At 45.3% G+C, this 17,533-nt stretch overlaps 1 long non-coding RNA gene across 2 annotated transcripts in view; it reads left to right on the top strand.

The window, feature by feature from the left end:
* Positions 1-17,533, top strand: part of LOC138367387 (uncharacterized) — a 133,607-nt gene that overhangs the window by 14,361 nt on the left and 101,713 nt on the right. The window contains exon 3 of one of the 2 annotated variants that reach the window (XR_011229360.1): positions 3,116-9,159. The exons of the other annotated variant lie outside the window; for it this stretch is intronic. This is a non-coding gene — a long non-coding RNA (uncharacterized lncRNA). Of the gene's footprint in view, positions 1-3,115; positions 9,160-17,533 lie in introns of those variants that run through there. 2 annotated transcript variants of the gene reach the window in all.

Consider the following 17,533-nt stretch of genomic DNA (forward strand, 5'->3'; position numbering starts at 1 on the left):
ATGGTGTAGTGCTGTTGTGTTATGTAGTGGCATGGTGTAATAGGATGGTGTACTGCTGTTGTGTTATGTAGTGGCATGGTGTAATTACGTGGTGTAATGTATTTACATGGTGTAGTGGCTTGGTGTAATTACGTGTGTAGTGGCATTGTGTAAGGTGCGTTGTAGTGGCATGGTGTAAGGCGTTGTGAAGTGGCGTTGTGTAAGGAGTGGTGTAATGGCATAATGTAAGGCATGTAGTGGTGAGGTGTAGTTGCATTGTGTGCTGTAGTGGTGTGATGTAAGGCATAGTGTAGTGGCATGATGTAAGGCATTGTGTAGTGGCGTTGTGTAAGGAGTGGTATAATGGCATAGTGTAAGGCATGTAGTGGTGAAGTGTAGTAGCGTTGTGTAATGTGTGGTGTAGTGGTGTGGTGTAAGCTGTAGTGTAGTGTCATGGTGTAAGGCGTGAGGTAGTTGCATCATTGGTGGCGTCATGTTAGGAGTGGTGTAGTGACGTGGTGTATGGCATGGTGTAGTGGCCTGGAATAAGGCAGAGTGTATGGTGCGGTGTAAGGCTTGGTGTAGTGGCATGGTGTAGTGGTGTGGTGTAGTGGCCTGGTGTAGTTGCATGACGTAGTGGCATGATTTAGTAGCATGATGTTGAGATGTGGTGTAAAGGTGTGGTATAGTGGCATGGTGTAGTAGCATAATGTAGTGGCATGGTGTAGTCGTGCAGAGTTGTGGCAAAGTGTAGTGGCATGGTGTAGTGGTGTGGTGCCGTGGTGTGGTGGCATGATATAGTGATATGGTATAGTGGCATGATGTAGTTGCATGGTATAGTTGTGTGGTGTAGTGGTGTGTTGTAGTTGCATGGTGAAGTAGCGTGGTGTAGTGGCATGGTGTTGTTGAGTAGTGTAATGGCGTGGTATAGTATCATTGTGAAGTAGCGTGGAGTAGTGGCGTGGTGAAGTAGCTTGGTGTAATAGCATGTTGTAGGGCGTGGTGTAATTGCGTGGTGTAGTATCATGGCGTAGTAGCATGGTGTAGGGTGTTATGTAGTGGCGTGGTGTAATGGCATGGTTTAGATATGAGGTGTAGTTGGGTGGTATAGTGGCATGGTGTAGAAGCATATTGTAGTGGCGTTGTGTAATAATGTGGTATCGTTGTGTGGAGCCGTGGCATGTAGTGGCGTGGTGTAGTGGTGTGGTATATTAGCGTGGTGTAGTGGCAAGTGTAATTGTGTAGTGGCATGGTGTAATAGGATGGTATAGAGGTGTTGTGTTATGTAGTGGCATGGTGTAGTTACGTGGTGTAATGGCTTGGTGTATTTACATGGTGTAGTGGCATGGTGTAATTAAGTAGTGTAGTGGCATTGTGTAAGGCGTGGTGTAGTGGCGAGATGTTGTGGCATGGTGTTGTGTAAGGCGTGTCGTAGTGACATGATGTAAGGCATTGTTTAGTGGCGTTGTGTAAGGAGTGGTGTAATGGCATAGTGTAAGGCATGTAGTGGTGAAGTGTAGTAGCGTTGTGTAATGTGTGGTGTAGTGGTGTGGTGTAAGCTGTAGTGTAGTGTCATGGTGTAAGGCGTGGTGTAGTGTCATGGTGTAAGGCGTGAGGTAGTTGCATCATGTGGTGGCGTCATGTTAGGAGTGGTGTAGTGACGTGGTGTATGGCATGGTGTAGTGGCCTGGAATAAGGCAGAGTGTATGGTGCGGTGTAAGGCTTGGTGTAGTGGCATAGTGTAGTGGTGTGGTGTAGTGGCATGGTGTAAGGCCGAGTGTAGTGACGTGGAGTAGTTCTGTGGAGTAGTAGCGAGGTGTAGTGGTGTGGTGTAGAAGCATTTTGTAGTGACGTGGTGTAGTAGCGTGGTGTAGTGGTATTGTGTAGTGGCATAGTTTAGTAGCGTGGTTTAGTGATGTGGATTAGTGCCGTGGTGTAGTAGCGTGGTGTAGTGGCATTGTGTAGCAGCGTGGTGTTGTGGTGTGGTGTGGTGTAGTGGCATTGTGTAGAAGTGTTGTGTAGTGGCAAGTGTAATGGTGTAGTGGCATGGTGAAGTAGGATGGTGTGGTGGCAAGTGTAATAGTGTAGTTGCATGGAGTAATAGGATGGTGTAGTGCTGTTGTGTTATGTAGTGGCATGGTGTAATAGGATGGTGTAGTGCTGTTGTGTTATGTAGTGGCATGGTGTAATTACGTGGTGTAATGTATTTACATGGTGTAGTGGCTTGGTGTAATTACGTGTGTAGTGGCATTGTGTAAGGTGCGTTGTAGTGGCATGGTGTAAGGCGTTGTGAAGTGGCGTTGTGTAAGGAGTGGTGTAATGGCATAATGTAAGGCATGTAGTGGTGAGGTGTAGTTGCATTGTGTACTGTAGTGGTGTGGTGTAAGGCATAGTGTAGTGGCATGATGTAACGTGGGGTGTAGTTGCATGGTGTAAGGCGTGGGGTAGTTTCATCGTGTGGTGGCGTCGTGTTAGGAGTGGTGTAGTGACGTGGTGTAGTGGCGTGGTGTAGTGGCATGGTGTAAGGCCGAGTGCAGTGGCGTGGTCTAAGGCATTGTGTAAGGAATGGCGTAAGACTTGGTGTAGTGGCGTGATGTAAAGTGTGGTGTAGTTTCATGGTGTAAGCCAAGTTGTAGTGCCGTGGTGTAAGGCGCGGTGTAGTGGCGTGATATAAGGCGTTGTATAGAGGCGTTGTGTAATGTGTTGTATAGTGACGTGGTGTAAGGCATAGTATAGTGGTGTGGTGTTAAGTGGCGTGATGTAATGGTAAGGGGTATTAGCATGGTGTATTGGCGTGGTGTAGTGGCTTGATGTAAGGAGTGGTTGTTACGAACCTAAGTTCCTCCTCAGAGCACAGAGCAGTGACGACAACGCCACCTGTGAGTCCGCTCTCAAAAACCCCCACAACATGGACAACGTCATCTAATGATGACGGGATATGCCGGCAGTAGGCGCTGGATTCCTATCCTAGTCGGCTCATGAAGTAGCTGCTGCTGACCTCTGGTAAGGTGGCGCTTTGACAGTGAATGCCATCTATGGGGCGAAAAGGTGGACGTTTGTGTTTAAGCCATTAAGTGATGTTTCCTAGTGGTTCCCATGTAGTGTCCCAGTACTGATGACGTGTCTGTTTTCACAGAGTCAACCTAGGACGGCTGTGATGTACGATGAATCAGTCTACCCAAGGCAGCCAAGGTCTTTTCACCAGTCTGCTTTGTAGAAGCAGTGAGCCGCCACTGGATGAGCACTGCTGAGTGTTCAATTGTCTGCCTGAGGAGTGGCAGTGACGGGATTCGCCGTACCCTGGGCTGGCTGGTGGAAGAGACAACCCACTGCGGTGGCGACTAAGGAGAGCAACCAGCGAGTTACACGAGGCTCCTGCCTAGGGCTCGCAACCCTGGTATTCGTCGTGAAGTGGCCTAACAGCGAGGCTGATTGGTACCTGCCAGCTACAGGCTGGACTGTGGTTGTGGGCCTTCACAATGGGGCACCCAGTGGAATTGTGATTTGGCTGGCCTGTGGCCAGGGTAGATTCATCGTGGTTTCCTAGTACCTGCAGAGGGTTGTGCCACGGAATAGGAAACCAGGCAAGACTGCACAGAGAGTCGCCAAGTGTTCAGCGTCTTCAGAGGGAGACAAAGATATATATTGTGTAGTAATATTTCCCGTTTGTGACTTTTAATTTATATATGGTGGTGGGAAAAGAATTATATATATATAGAAAGTGATAAACTTGTGTATTTAATGTACCTCCCCTGTTTATTTTACTTGCATTATGGAGCTCACCCCTTGAAAGCCTCTACTAACTTGGGGCCGGATACCCAAATTCTAATACCATCAGAGATGAACCCGGTTGCGTCCCATTAGGGCTGTAACATAATTGGTATCCCCAGCGGGATCCGACCCCATGTCAAGTACATTTGACAGGGGTTGTGACATAGTGCAATCCCCTGTGAATAATTCCCCTGTTTGTAATTATTAGGACGTTTTATGTCCTGTTCAGTGCAGTGTTAGGGAGTGCGGTGCTCGGTGTGATTAAGTGCAGTATTGGCGAGTGCGGTGCTCGGTGTGTTAAGTGCTCAAGTGAAGCGGTGTGTTAAGTGTTCGTGCACCACTTAAGTGACAATGGCGGAGAAAGTGACCATTGAGGATCTAGACGATTGTCAGGACTTTCTGAACAAGGAGGACTGTCTTGCCAGATTTAAATATCTGGGAAAGCAAGAACTTGTGCTAGTGAGTGCCTATCTGGAGATCAAAATACGTGAAAGCGATTCCTGTTGAGATCTTATCAAAGATTCACAAACATTTGAAGGCCGGGGAGAAGCAGGAAAGCGAGGCACAGAGTACAAAGGAAAGTGAGGTGGTAGCTGCCACTGAAAAGGAAGATAAAGGTGCACATTGAAAGTGATGCAGGTGAACTGAATATAAATTTTCTAACTGTCAAAATGCGTGTCTTAGAAATAAATCGTGAGATAGAGTGGAAGATATTAGAAATAGAAAGGGAAATGAAAGAGAAGGAAATGGAAGTGAAAGAAAAGGAAATAGAAATGAAACGTTTAGCCTTAGAGCAAGAAAAACAAGAAAAAGAGAAGGAAATGGAAATGAAACGTTTGGAATTACAAGAAAGGAAAGAAGAGCGACAAAGAGAAGAACGAAGAGAAAAAGAAGAGAAGGAAAGAGAAGAACGAGAAGAACGTGAAAGAGAAGGAACGACTACACGAGTTAGAAGTGCTACGATTAGGTGGTTAGAGGAAAACAACGGAAACAAGTAGTTTCGATCCGGTAAGAAATATAAAAATGGTCCCAAAATTCAACGAAAAGGAAGTTTCGAAGTTCTTCGTTGCCTTCGAGAAAGTTGCAGCCTCTTTGGATTGGCCAAAGGAGAATTGGGCCATCATGACACAGTCCGTCTTGACTGGGAAAGCCCAAATTGCCTACTCCACGTTGTCCCTTGATGACTCCAGTGATTACGACAAGGTGAAGAAGGTAGTGCTCATGGCTTACCAGTTGGTGCCTGAGGCTTATAGGCAGAAGTTCAGGAACCTGAAGAAGACCTCGGAGCACACGTTCACAGAGTTTGCGAACATCAAGGAACGGCTTTTTCAGGAGTAGTGTGCTTCTCGAAAGGTGAAGACGAAAGAAGAACTCGAGCAGCTCATACTGTTAGAGGACTTCAAAGACTGCCTGTCAGGGGATCTGAAGACGTACCTAGAAGAGCAGCAGGTAGAGACCTTAAGTGCGGCAGCCACCATGGCTGAGGAGTACATCCTCACTCATCGATCCTCTACTAGGTATGTCCCGAAGGGTCACCCACGCCTGTTTGGCAAATCTCGTCCAGAAGAAGAGAGACCTGTCCCACAAAGTGCTATGAAGACGCCCCCAGGTAGTCCCCGAAGGACTAGTCCTAGCAGTCCAAAACATCGTAGTCCAAGGAGGAACGTGGTGTGTTGGATTTGTGGGCAGAGAGGGCACATTGCTGCTATGTGCCGAGGCAGAAGAAGTAACGGCCCACATAGGGAAGTAATGCTGATGGGTTGTGTGACGCCGCCAGCTGAAACCCAGTCTCTAATGACTAGTCGAGAAGGACCAGGATTGTTTGCCCCTCACACTTCAAGCGGGTATGTAACGATTGATCATACTGGTAGATCAGTGGTAGTGCTCAGAGATAGTGGAGCAGCCCAGTCCCTGATGGTGAGAGACTCGTTACCCGAGGGAATGAGTGTTGATGGGAGACAAAAAGTTGTCCTAGTTAGGTTTCCTTTGACGCGGTACGTTGCCCCCTTAGTGCCAGTACACCTAGACTCGCCCTACTTCGGTGGCACATGTGCGTTGGCAGTAGTTGATACCCTGCCTATAGCTAGGATAGACGTAGTTCTAGCCAACGACTTGGTGACAGGTTGGGACTACGATAATCTCAAGATTATGGACGAGCTAGCCGGAGCAGCAATAAGGTCTGAGGTTACAACAAGAGACAGTAATACCCAGGTACAGGAAGACGTGAGATTATATAACATGTTTAATTCTCCCTCTCACCAACAGATAGACAGCATTCCGACAGATTCTCCTGATTCTTCTCCCGACAAGAAACATGGGGTTATGGTGACAGGAGCGACTGAGCAGGAGGAGAGGCCTCGTGTATAGGCACCCACGGATACCCAAGAGTCTGGAGTGAAAGCAAATCAGTACTTGCGGTATGGCAAGGTACAACGTTCACTGGACTGGCCAGAGATTTCCCAGACGTCAGAGGTATGTGAGGTATGTGCAAAGGTTCTAGTGCTCTCTTTGGTCCAAACCAGGCTAATGGATATAGCCGGCTATGGACATTACAGGCTCATGAAACTTATCCCTAAGTTAGCCAAATGTTTCTTAGCGGTATTTTGTTTTATTCTTGTGTGTGTTCTAAGTAAAGACCAGAGGACAAACAGACAGATGATGGCTCCTATGAACATCGTGAAGGGACACCAGGGATTAGAGACTTGCACTGTGAGTATTGCAGTCGAAGAAGGTACCTGGAAGGTGATGGTTGATACAGAGAGTAGGAGAAATGTTTTTATGAGTGACTATTCCCGACAGGTTGACACCCCCGCGTGATTGCTGAGCCTAGATTCAGCGTTATACGGAACGTTGGTCGACCTGACGGTGGCAGAACAAACACCATCTTCAATGTACAAGTAGCCCAGTTGGGACTAGGTGTGAGCCTAGTAAGCGATTATGCCGTAGGTACTTGTTTAAAAACTGTCGCTGTTACTCCAAATTATCAGTCCCCTGTATTCCAGGTTCCCATGTCCCTGAAGGACTACCGGACCGGTACAAGAAATGCCTTCCGCGACCAGCCACCAGCGGTGCCGCGACACAGGGAGGGGTCGATTCATCCCAGATCGAGCCTATGCAGATTCATACTTAAGACACGTGAGATAATTGCGCCTCTAACGGGCAACTCAGTAAGGTTGTTGGAAGTCACATCAGGCAGGTCATTGCCTATGATCCTCGAGTTTCCCTTGTGCCTGATTCTCCTGTTAAAGCAGTTTTGCGGACAAGACATCCTCGACACATCAGTCCATTGTTTATGTGCGTCTGTTTGGATTTGTACCATCGTACTAATTTTGTTCGTTTTCTCTTTTGTAGAACCCAAACCAAATTCTTTTTGGTGGGGAAGTGTTACGAACCTAAGTTCCTCCTCAGAGCACGGAGCAGTGACGACAACGCCATCTGTGAGTCCGCTCCCAAAAACCCCCACAACATGGACAACACCATCTAGTGATGACGGGATATGCCGGCAATAGGCGCTGGATTCCTGTCCTAGTCGGCTCATGAAGTAGCTGCTGCTGACCTCTGGTGAGGTGGCGCTTTGACAGTGAATGCCATCTATGGGGCGAAAAGGTGGACGTTTGTGTTTAAGCCATTAAGTGATGTTTCCTAGTGGTTCCCATGTAGTGTCCCAGTACTGATGACGTGTCTGTTTTCACAGAGTCAACCTAGGATGGCTGTGATGTACGATGAATCAGTCTACCCAAGGCAGCCAAGGTCTTTTCACCAGTCTGCTTTGTAGAAGCAGTGAGCCGCCACCGGATGATCACTGCTGAGTGTTCAATTGTCTGCCTGAGGAGTGGCAGTGACGGGATTCGCCGTACCCGGGACTGGCTGGTGGAAGAGACAACCCACTGCGGTGCCGACCGAGGAGAGTAACCAGCGAGTTACACGAGGCTCCTGCCTAGGGCTCGCAACCCTGGTATTCGTCGTGAAGTGGCCTAACAGTGAGGCTGATTGGTACCTGCCAGCTACAGGCTGGACTGTGGTTGTTGGCCTTCACGACGGGGCACCCAGTGGAATTGTTATTTGGCTGGCCTGTGGCCAGGGTAGATTCATCGTGGTTTCCTAGTACCTGCAGAGGGTTGTGCCACGGAATAGGAAACCAGGCAAGACTGCACAGAGTGAGAGTCGCCAAGTGTTCAGCATCTTCAGAGGGAGACAAAGATATATATTGTGTAGTAATATTTCCCGTTTGTGACTTTTAATTTATATATGGTGGTGGGAAAAGAATTATATATATATAGAAAGTGATAAACTTGTGTATTTAATGTACCTCCCCTGTTTATTTTACTTGCATTACAGAGCTCACCCCTTGAAAGCCTCTACTAACTTGTTCCGGATAACCCAAAACCGGAAAACCGGATACCCAAACTCTAATACCATCAGAAAAGAACCTGGTTGCGTCCCATTAGGGCCGTAACATAATTGGCATCCCCAGCGAGATCTGACCCCTTGTCAAGTACGTTTGACAGGGGTTGTGACGTAGTGCAATCCCTTGTGAATAATTCCCCTGTTTGTAATTATTAGGACGTTTTATGTCCTGTTCAGTGCAGTGTTTGGTAGTGCGGTGTTCAGTTTGATTAAGTGTAGTATTGGCGAGTGCGGTGCTCAGTGTGTTAAGTGCTCAAGTGAAGCGGTGTGTTAAGTGTTCGTGCACCACTTAAGTTACAATGGCGGAGAAAGTGACCATTGAGGACGAGGTTGCGTCCCATTAGGGCCGTAACAGTGGTGTAGTGACGTGATGTAGTTACGTGGTGTAAGGTGTTGTGTAGTGGCGTGGTTTAAGGCGTGGTGTAGTAGCATGATGTAGTGTAAGGCGTGGTGTAAGGCAGAGCGTAGTGGCGTTGTGTAAAGCATGGTGTATGGCGTGGTGTAGTGGCGTGATGTAGTGGCATGGTGTTGTGGAGGAAGTAACATTCAAAGAGCCTGCCAAGGGCTCTTTCATAGTGTAGGCTGGACTGTGCTCTGATTGGTGGACGGTGGCCGTGTGCAGTTGTCCTGCGCAGGCCTGGAGAGGACCAAGAGGGCAAGAGATGAACCGCACTTGATCCAGTATGGACGAAGCCCACCCGGCACCCACTTGTATTTAGGATATGTACTAGCTGGCTGACTAACGAGACTTTACCACCCTCTGCCCTACCTCCCCTGAGGAGCCAGGAATTGCTTCACCCACCTTCCCCGACGACTGCAGTTCAAGGTGAACTATTGTACTTAGTATTAAATAACACCATCAACACACTATGTGGCGACCCCCTCCACATTGGCGCATTGAGTAACCGTTCCTATGCAGTGATCTAGAGGACCTCGCCACGATATCTGCATCAACACTCTGCCGACTTCGGTCAAGACTTTCTAGTTTTTGTTCAACGTTTACTGTCTCGATTTACTGTGAACAAATCCACAATGGCTGTGATGAGAGTTCGAACTTACATCCGGGATGATCCCAGACGTTTCCTTAGTCGACTAGGCAACAACATGGTAATAGAGTAAAGTCCCTTGTGGATTTGTTCATTTGATGCATCACGCTATTGTGAATTCAGTTTGTATCGACGCTATTGTGAATTCAGTGTGTATCGATTTACTGTGTTTTGTCGCACCATGGATATTCTCCAGCTTGTTGGTTGCTGTTCAATATTTTTCAATTGTGATGGCTGAGATATTTCAGTTCCTGCTTCTTGAGTCTATGCTTTACCCCACATTTTGTGTAATCCTCTAAGATTCTCCATAAGTTCCAGTTCCCAGTACTTTCTACAGAATAGTTTTCCCGAATTCTGCTATTTTATTGTCTTGTTCTCCAAGCCCGGATTTCTGCAAGTTTTTGAACTAAGGGGAAGCGATTATAATCCACATGGTCTCCGCGCCATCATTTTTGAGCGTATCCAGACCTTGTTATTGTTTATTCAACCGCTCGCGGAGGATTAAGTGGTATCGTACCTGAGCGTATCCAGGCCCAGTGTCTTCTGGGTGTTTACTATGATGCCAGTGGCTTCAAGTTTCGAGTGTTTGCTACAGGTCTGTTACTTAGTCTCTCATACTATCACATAGACGTAGATGGATACATAGCCTTTCTTCAGATGTATTGCTCCAGGGAGACATATATGTCAGTAAAGCCAGTGAATGTGTTGTTCTACCTGATTTAAGATGGATGGATTAAGACCTTGCACTGTACCAGGAAGTTCCCCGTATGCTTACCTGAAATAAGTGTTTTTGAAAACTCAAAGTTCAGTGATTATGAAAACTATGTTCATTGCTTTTCCATCTGTTAGTGGATGCATATACTCTTAAGTGATAATATGGTTTTATATGACTTTTCCATAAATAAGGGTTATTTAGAAATCTCTTATGAGGGCGACCCAGATATATTAATTTTCTCCTGCCACGGATTTCGGTGCTTCCTGTACATGGAAACGTACCCTAGCTCTCGAGTTTTAACTTAATTTAACATTCCTCGAATTGATTGATATATCTTAGGATTCTCCAGTTATGCAAATGCAGTAAGTGCTCCAATTTTTGTGTGTTTAAGCCTCAAGTGTTTCAAGTTTCAAGCTCTTGGGGGGGTGTGGCCAGCGGCACACGGACCGGGCACCAATTGCCCTCACTGGTTAACCACATTTCTGGTGGCTCACAATTTACTCGGCAGGGGCGGGGCCCCCTCTCCATCAGTCGTCTCGATCTAAGAGACGGCCAATTCGACACTCATCAAACAGCTCTCAGAATTCAAATTCGGAGGCTTCCACTTACCTCAGCAGGCGGGCAGGGCATTGCCAACAGAAGGAGACTTTCCACCCACCACCTCGGTAGTTGGATTATGATGAGAGGTTGGATTGGGTCACTTTCTACCGCCGTTTCACATCCTATGACTCGGAAAAGGACTGGAGCGGGTCTACTTCCTTGACGCAGTTAGGGTGATGTCTCAAGGGCAAAGCGAGTTATTTTTACAATCGCATACTCGACAGAGAGCCGTATATCGATTATAATTGCATGATGCATAAGCTGGTCAAGCAGTTTGGAGATAGGGAAGTTCTGGACGTTGCCATGATGAAAATTACCCAGGCTCATCAGGAGCCCAGGGAGGACATCGCTGATTGGGCAGATTGAGCCCAACACTTGGCTCATCGAGTCTACAAACACGTTCCACAGTGGGAAGTGGAACAAATTGTAGTAATGCGATTTGGCCAGGGATTACAGGATAAGAGCCTGACGAAATACATTTCCAATACAAGGAACTCATCCACAAGGAGGCTATTGATCGGGCCCAAATTTACCAACACAACGCTGTTACGATTCACAAGTCCTCAGGCTCTTCTAAATACGATTCACATCAACATGTGTCGCAGGGCCCAGCAGTGCGAATAAAGGCAGTGGGTAGATATTCCAGGTATGAGCAACCGCCCAGTAGTAATGACGCTTTTCAGTGCCCTACACACACCCTTACCAGATCCCCAGGCACCTCACCGGCTATCAGCCCTTCTGGCTGTGGAATTGGCACTTCCCTGCTGATAAGTGCGAGATAAGGTCCCCTAACTTCTACAGGTATGGATGCAAAATTGGACATCTTGGCTGTAGGTATCTCAGGTTAACGAAAAATTGGACCAGGTGTGTGAGGGTTTGAGGCGTCTCACGGCCGCCCTTTTATCACCGCAAAATCGCCTTAACCCATCCCCTAGGCGATTAGTTCAGTGTTACAAGTGTAAGAAAGTGGGTCAAATTGCTCAGGAGTGTGCAGAATCCGGAAGTGATGGGGAAGAACTCACCGGCACTAGGACCCACCGGGCAACAAGCCACGCGTTTCATTTGAAGATGAGGAATTGTCTTTAAACGCCCCCGGGTCTGCTCAACAGGCCTAAATCCGACCCAGCCACCATTAGGCCGTAAAGCCTACCTACCAAGGGTACGGCCACGAGACGTTGTAAGTAATCTGATGTGCAATAAGATACATTTCTCATCTTTGAATGACCCTTCAAGGGGTCAGCAGGTTTCATCTATGCATCCTGAAAGCTCGCCATATGAAGCTCCCTCAATATTAGCATGCAGGGCAGAAATGGCACTTCAGGACCGGACCTTTACTGAACAAACAAGTCAGGATCAGGAAGCGAAGCCAAATCCTTATAGGAAGTGGGGCCCTTTAATACACAATTCGGGAATGAGTGCGCAGAAGAACGTAAAAGAAAACTAGCAGTTTGTCAGTTCCTGGAAGGCATTGATTCACTTCCTTTCCCTTGGGACCCTGGAGGGTGAGATGTGTGGAACGTGTGGCTCTGCCAAAGAAGGAACCTTAGGTGTGAGGACTTTCCCTTGGGCAGACTAAATCCCCAGGAGTGAATCCAAAATGAATCCATAGTGTTGAAACAATGTGAATAGGGCAAAGATAAATATTTCAGTGAAGATTGTACATAGATAATACAGGGTAACAATTGTAACGGGATATGACTTAACATAGTAGTACTATCCAAGTCAACCTCAAGAATTAGATGAACCCATACAACCATGTAAATACAGTGACCACGTTATCTTGTGTGCAACCCCACCCCTCAATATGGAGGTAGTGGAGATTTAAAAAAAAAAAGACATGTTAGGTATAGTGGAACATGACCCCTCTAATATACGCATTGTTATATAGGGACGGGGGGAGTGTGGAGGGAGCCACATTGAAAGAGCCCGCCAAGGGAGACATTTCATAATATAGGCAGGACTGTGGTGTGATTGGTGGACGGCGGCCGTGAGCAGCTGTCCTGCGCAATGGCCCCGTGCAGGCCAGGAGAGGACCAAGAGGGCCAGAGATGAACCGTATTTGGCTCAACATGGACGAAGCCCACCCAACACCCACTTGTACTTAGGATATGTACCAAATGGCTGACTGACGAGGCTTTGCCACCCTCTACCCTACCTCCGCTGAGAAACCTAGAATTGCTTCACCCACCATAGAACTCCTCAAATGTTAAATCTGTTTCAAGCTGTGCTTGCAGCGGCAAGGGAGAGAATGACTGAACTAAAACAAAATGAATGGGGGGGGGGTTGTTAATGGACTTAACCTGCATACTCCCCTGGGTAAAGCCTGGAAAGGCATAAACAAAATTATTCGTAAACATAATAGACACGTTTCACACCCAAACCCGCTACAGAAAGCCAATCAGTTAATTACAAATGGGCTCAGGTTTCCAGCTTTGGAATGTTACCATATAGCACTTGGGAGAAATTGCAGGAGAGGCCCATAGACAGAAATGCTCACATAAATTTCATGTTGAGCAAGCAACTTGATGAATGTGATGTTCCATATGCAAATTATGAATTGGATGCAGCCGTCTGCAAGGGCAGTAGCACTGCTCCTGGTGAGGACGGTATTACCAATGATAGTTTAAGACTCCTACATCGTGTACCCGGTAATCCATTATTAGAATTGTTTAATGCGAGTTATGTCACTGGGCAGCTGCCAATATCATGGACCAACAGTGTTACGGTACCTGTACCAAAGCCTTGCCAACCTGATTCTTTTCGTCCCATCTCACTGACCAGTTGCATATGCAAAACCTTTGAGAGAATGGTGCGTAATAGATTACTGTATAGAGTTAAGGAGCACATGTCACCTGACATCAATGGTTTAACACATTGTAAAAGTGTACACAACTGTATCACAACCTTTCTCACTGTTCATGGATATAAAAGGCACAACTTCTCTTGATTTAAAAAATGTCTTTGATATTGCTAACAAGGAAATGATTATGTATGAATTAGCGAGAATGGATATAGGTGGACAATTATTATAATGGATACGGGGCTATCTTACCAACCGTAAGTCCTCTGCATTGTTCCAAGGCTACAAAAGTGAAACCAAAGTAATGCAACTAGGCACCCTACAAGGAGGAGTACTAAGTCCTACTTTGTTTAATGTTATAATTGATGCCTAACTTAAATCAATCCCAACTAGTCCGGCAAACATCACTATCAGCTATGCAGATGACATCCTTGTACATACTAAAACCAACCGCGAAATGCAAACACTCTTAAATTGTATACATAAGCTTGTGAGAGCCTTGGTCTTGTAATCAACTCTGCTAAAACTTAGGTATTTAACAGACAAATTGGCAACCGCAAAAGTGGACCACGAAAACTTAAGATAACATACCAATAGACTATGTCTCTTCTTTCAAATACCTTGGTGTCTCTGTCCCTTGTACCTCAACTGCAGTCAATAAGTTTCATCAACAATGTAGAGGCAGAGTCAAGGTTCTCAGAACGGTAGTGGGGTACAGCCCTAAATACGGTGTTAATATTAGAATAGCAAAAATGATGTACTTAGCAATATATAAGGCCTCTGATAGACTGTCATGCACCAGCTTTGGTCCTGCAAAATGGCAAAATTATTGATAGATTGGAAAAAATGTAAAATGAAGCACTCAGAATTATACTTGGCTGTATACCTACCAAAGTTCTCAATATGCAGAAAGAATTAAATATACTTAGCATTCGAGATAGAATATTTGAGATCAATCTTATGATGGGACTAAAACTTCTGCATGATAACAAAAACTTCATTGTGTCAGTTGAACTGGTTGAACACATACGAAATGGAACCAGCGAGTCTAATTGGATTCAAAGAACAGCCACTCATATTAAAATGATGCGACTGCACGATGTATATACAGATGAAAAAGTACAGCACTTCCTTCCACCCTGGCAGATAGTATCTTTTGACATCCTGACGCGTGCATACCCCCACCAAGAAACTAATCACAAACAACCCTCATGCTCAGATTACTGCTAAATTAAGCACCATAGAACACATGCACAATATACAAACTGAAAACAACATAACACAGACCATATACTCTGACGGATCACTCAATACAACTACAGGGAGGGCAGGAAGTGCTGTTATTGCTTATCAGCTCGATGGCAGCACAATTCAAAGGAATATAAGAATTAGTAACTGGGCATCCACAATGCAAGCTGAATTGGTAGCAATACTGGTAGCACTCGAAATTATTGACAACACGGAAGTAGACAGCTTAATTATTTCCGATTCCCTTTCCTCACTACTAATGTAAACAGTTTGCAATCAAGTAATAACGTGCTTGTCTCAGAAGCCAGACATAGATATATAAGCATACTTAGCAAAAGGGTAAATATAAAAATGTTGTGGATTCCTTCTCACATTGGTTTTCAGGAACATGATAAAGTTGACGCCCTTGCTAAGGCTGCAGTAAATAAAGACAGTATTGAACGGAAATTTGAGTTATCAAATAGATCCTTTAAAAGTGTCATTAGACGAGAACTCCTGGATGAATTTGAGGAAAGTAGAACAGTGCAAACTGGAACCAGCAGGTCCATTGTTCATCACAAAGAAATGTGTGAAGTAAAACGTGTGTATGGGGCAAGTAACAAAGTCAGTAGACTAACAGATGTTGTCACAGCACGAATAAGACGTGGCTACAAGTATCTCTGGCAGTTCGGTTTGTATGGGGATCTAGATGAAGTAGAGTGTGTGGACAAAGACAGGGACACACTCGAACACTATATCTTGGATTGTAGTAAAATTGAGCCATTTAAAGATAAATCTAAGCTCATGCTGTGTGATATGGCAACCTATCTTATTACCATGGATAAAATACTTCAAATCCTTGCACTGTATCCATATTTCGCTCCCAGTAGATAAACGACATATGATATTAAGAAACTAAGTATTGTGAAGACTAATAATAAACAGCAGCTCCCATATGACTATAATATCTCCATTGCTCAAACAATTATGTAATAGCGATAAGATCTACCATTAATATATAATGACTTACTGGAAATATATAGCTCTTGAAATAGAACATTCTCTGTAACTAGCTGACATGCAACTAAAAAGGTGTGAAGGATAGATGAAATTATTTATGTAATAATCTAAGATGAGGTCTGATAAAGACTTTTTGTGCCCTTTGTAATGCTTTTGCGCTACCGCTTACAGGGTGAGTATTAGATGCACACTAAACTAGCCACTTCCGGCGGCAACAATAAATCAGTCACCTTCCTCGATGACTACAGCTCAAAGTGAACTATTGTACTTAGTATTATATCTCACCATTATCACACCAAGTGGTGACCCCCCCCTCCACAGTGTAGTAGCGTGGTGTAAGGTGTGTTGTAGTGGCACTGTGTAAGGTGTGGTGTAGTGGCGTGGTGTAAGGCATGGTGCAGTTGCGTGGTATGAGGCATGATATAGTGGCGATGTGTAATTGCATGGGGAAAGGCGTGGTGAAGTGGCATAGTCAAAGTTGTGGTGTAGTGGCATGGTGTTAAACGTGATGTAGTGGCAGTGTGTAGTGGTCTAGAGTAGTGGCATGGTGTAAGGTGTGGCGTGTTGTAAGTTGTGATGTAGTGGCGGTGTTGTAAGGCGTTGTGTAGTAGCATGGAGTAAGGCATTATGTAGTGGCGTGGTGAAGTGGCATGGTGTAAGGAGTGGTGTTGTGACCTTGTGCAGTAACGTGGTGAAGTGGTGTTGTGTAAGGCGGAGTGTAGTGGTGTAGTGTAAGGCATAATGTAGTGGCGTGATGTAAGGCATAATGTAGTGGCGTGGTGTAAGGCTTGGTTTAGTGGCGTGGTGTAAGGTGTGGTGTAGTGGCGTGGTGTAAGGCATGGTGTTGGCGTGGTGTATTGGTGGCGGGAACTGCAGATCTCACGTGTTCACAACAACAAGCCTAAAGGAAAACTGAGGGCATCTGAGGATCCCATAGCTGTGTATGAAGTCTCAAAATATACCTCAACATTATGCCATCTGAATTCAAAAATATTTCCATAAAATTGTTTAAATTTTAAACCTGTAATAATATTTATGTATTGACATGTCTTATTTCCTTGCTGCATATTATATGACATTTTGAATATTTACAACATATCGTTTTACAATTTCAAAGATATCCTGATTTTTCAGACATGTTCACCACAATCCCAACAAATATTCTCACGTTTTCTAAAAGTGCCAAAAACGACATTTCATTGTTTTGGGTACGTTTTAAATTACGTTTAATATACGTATTTTCAGAATTTATAAAGACGACTATAAAACGTTAAGTCAAAACGTTTTATAAAACGTGTTTTATATGTAATGATATAACGTTTAGGAGTAGGGATTTTTATAACGTTAATGATAATTAATATGTATTTAAATTTTTAGGTAGAATAATCTTTATTGCATTTAGAAAGATAGAGAGAGTGAGAGATAGAGGAAGAGGAGAGAGAGAAAAAGAGGAGAGAGAAGAGAGAGAAAAAAGAGGAGAGAGAAGAGAGAGAAAAAAGAGGAGAGAGAAGAGAGAGAAAAAAGAGGAGAGAGAAGAGAGAGAAAAAAGAGGAGAGAGAAGAGAGAGAGAGAGAGAGAGAGAGAGAGAGAGAGAGAGAGAGAGAGAGAGAGAGAGAGAGAGAGAGAGACAGAGAGAGAGAGAGAGAAGGAGACAGAGAGAGAGAGAGAGAGAGAGAGAGAGAGAGAGAGAAAGAAAGAGAGAGAGAGAGAGAGAGAGAGAGAGAGAGAGAGAGAGAGAGAGAGAGAGAGAGAGAGAGGGAGAGAGAGAGAGAGAGAGAGAGAGAGAGAGAGAGAGAGAGAGAGAGAGAGAGAGAGAGAGAGAGAGAGAGAGAGAGAGAGGGAGAGAGAGAGAGAGAGAGAGAGAGAGAGAGAGAGAGAGAGAGAGAGAGAGAGAGAGAGAGAGAGAGAGAGAGAGAGAGAGAGAGAGAGAAACACAGACTCTGTGCCTCCCGCACAGCCAGCAGTTGA

The sequence above is a fragment of the Procambarus clarkii genome, chromosome 3 (assembly GCF_040958095.1).
Source record: "Procambarus clarkii isolate CNS0578487 chromosome 3, FALCON_Pclarkii_2.0, whole genome shotgun sequence".
Taxonomy (NCBI): domain Eukaryota; kingdom Metazoa; phylum Arthropoda; class Malacostraca; order Decapoda; family Cambaridae; genus Procambarus; species Procambarus clarkii.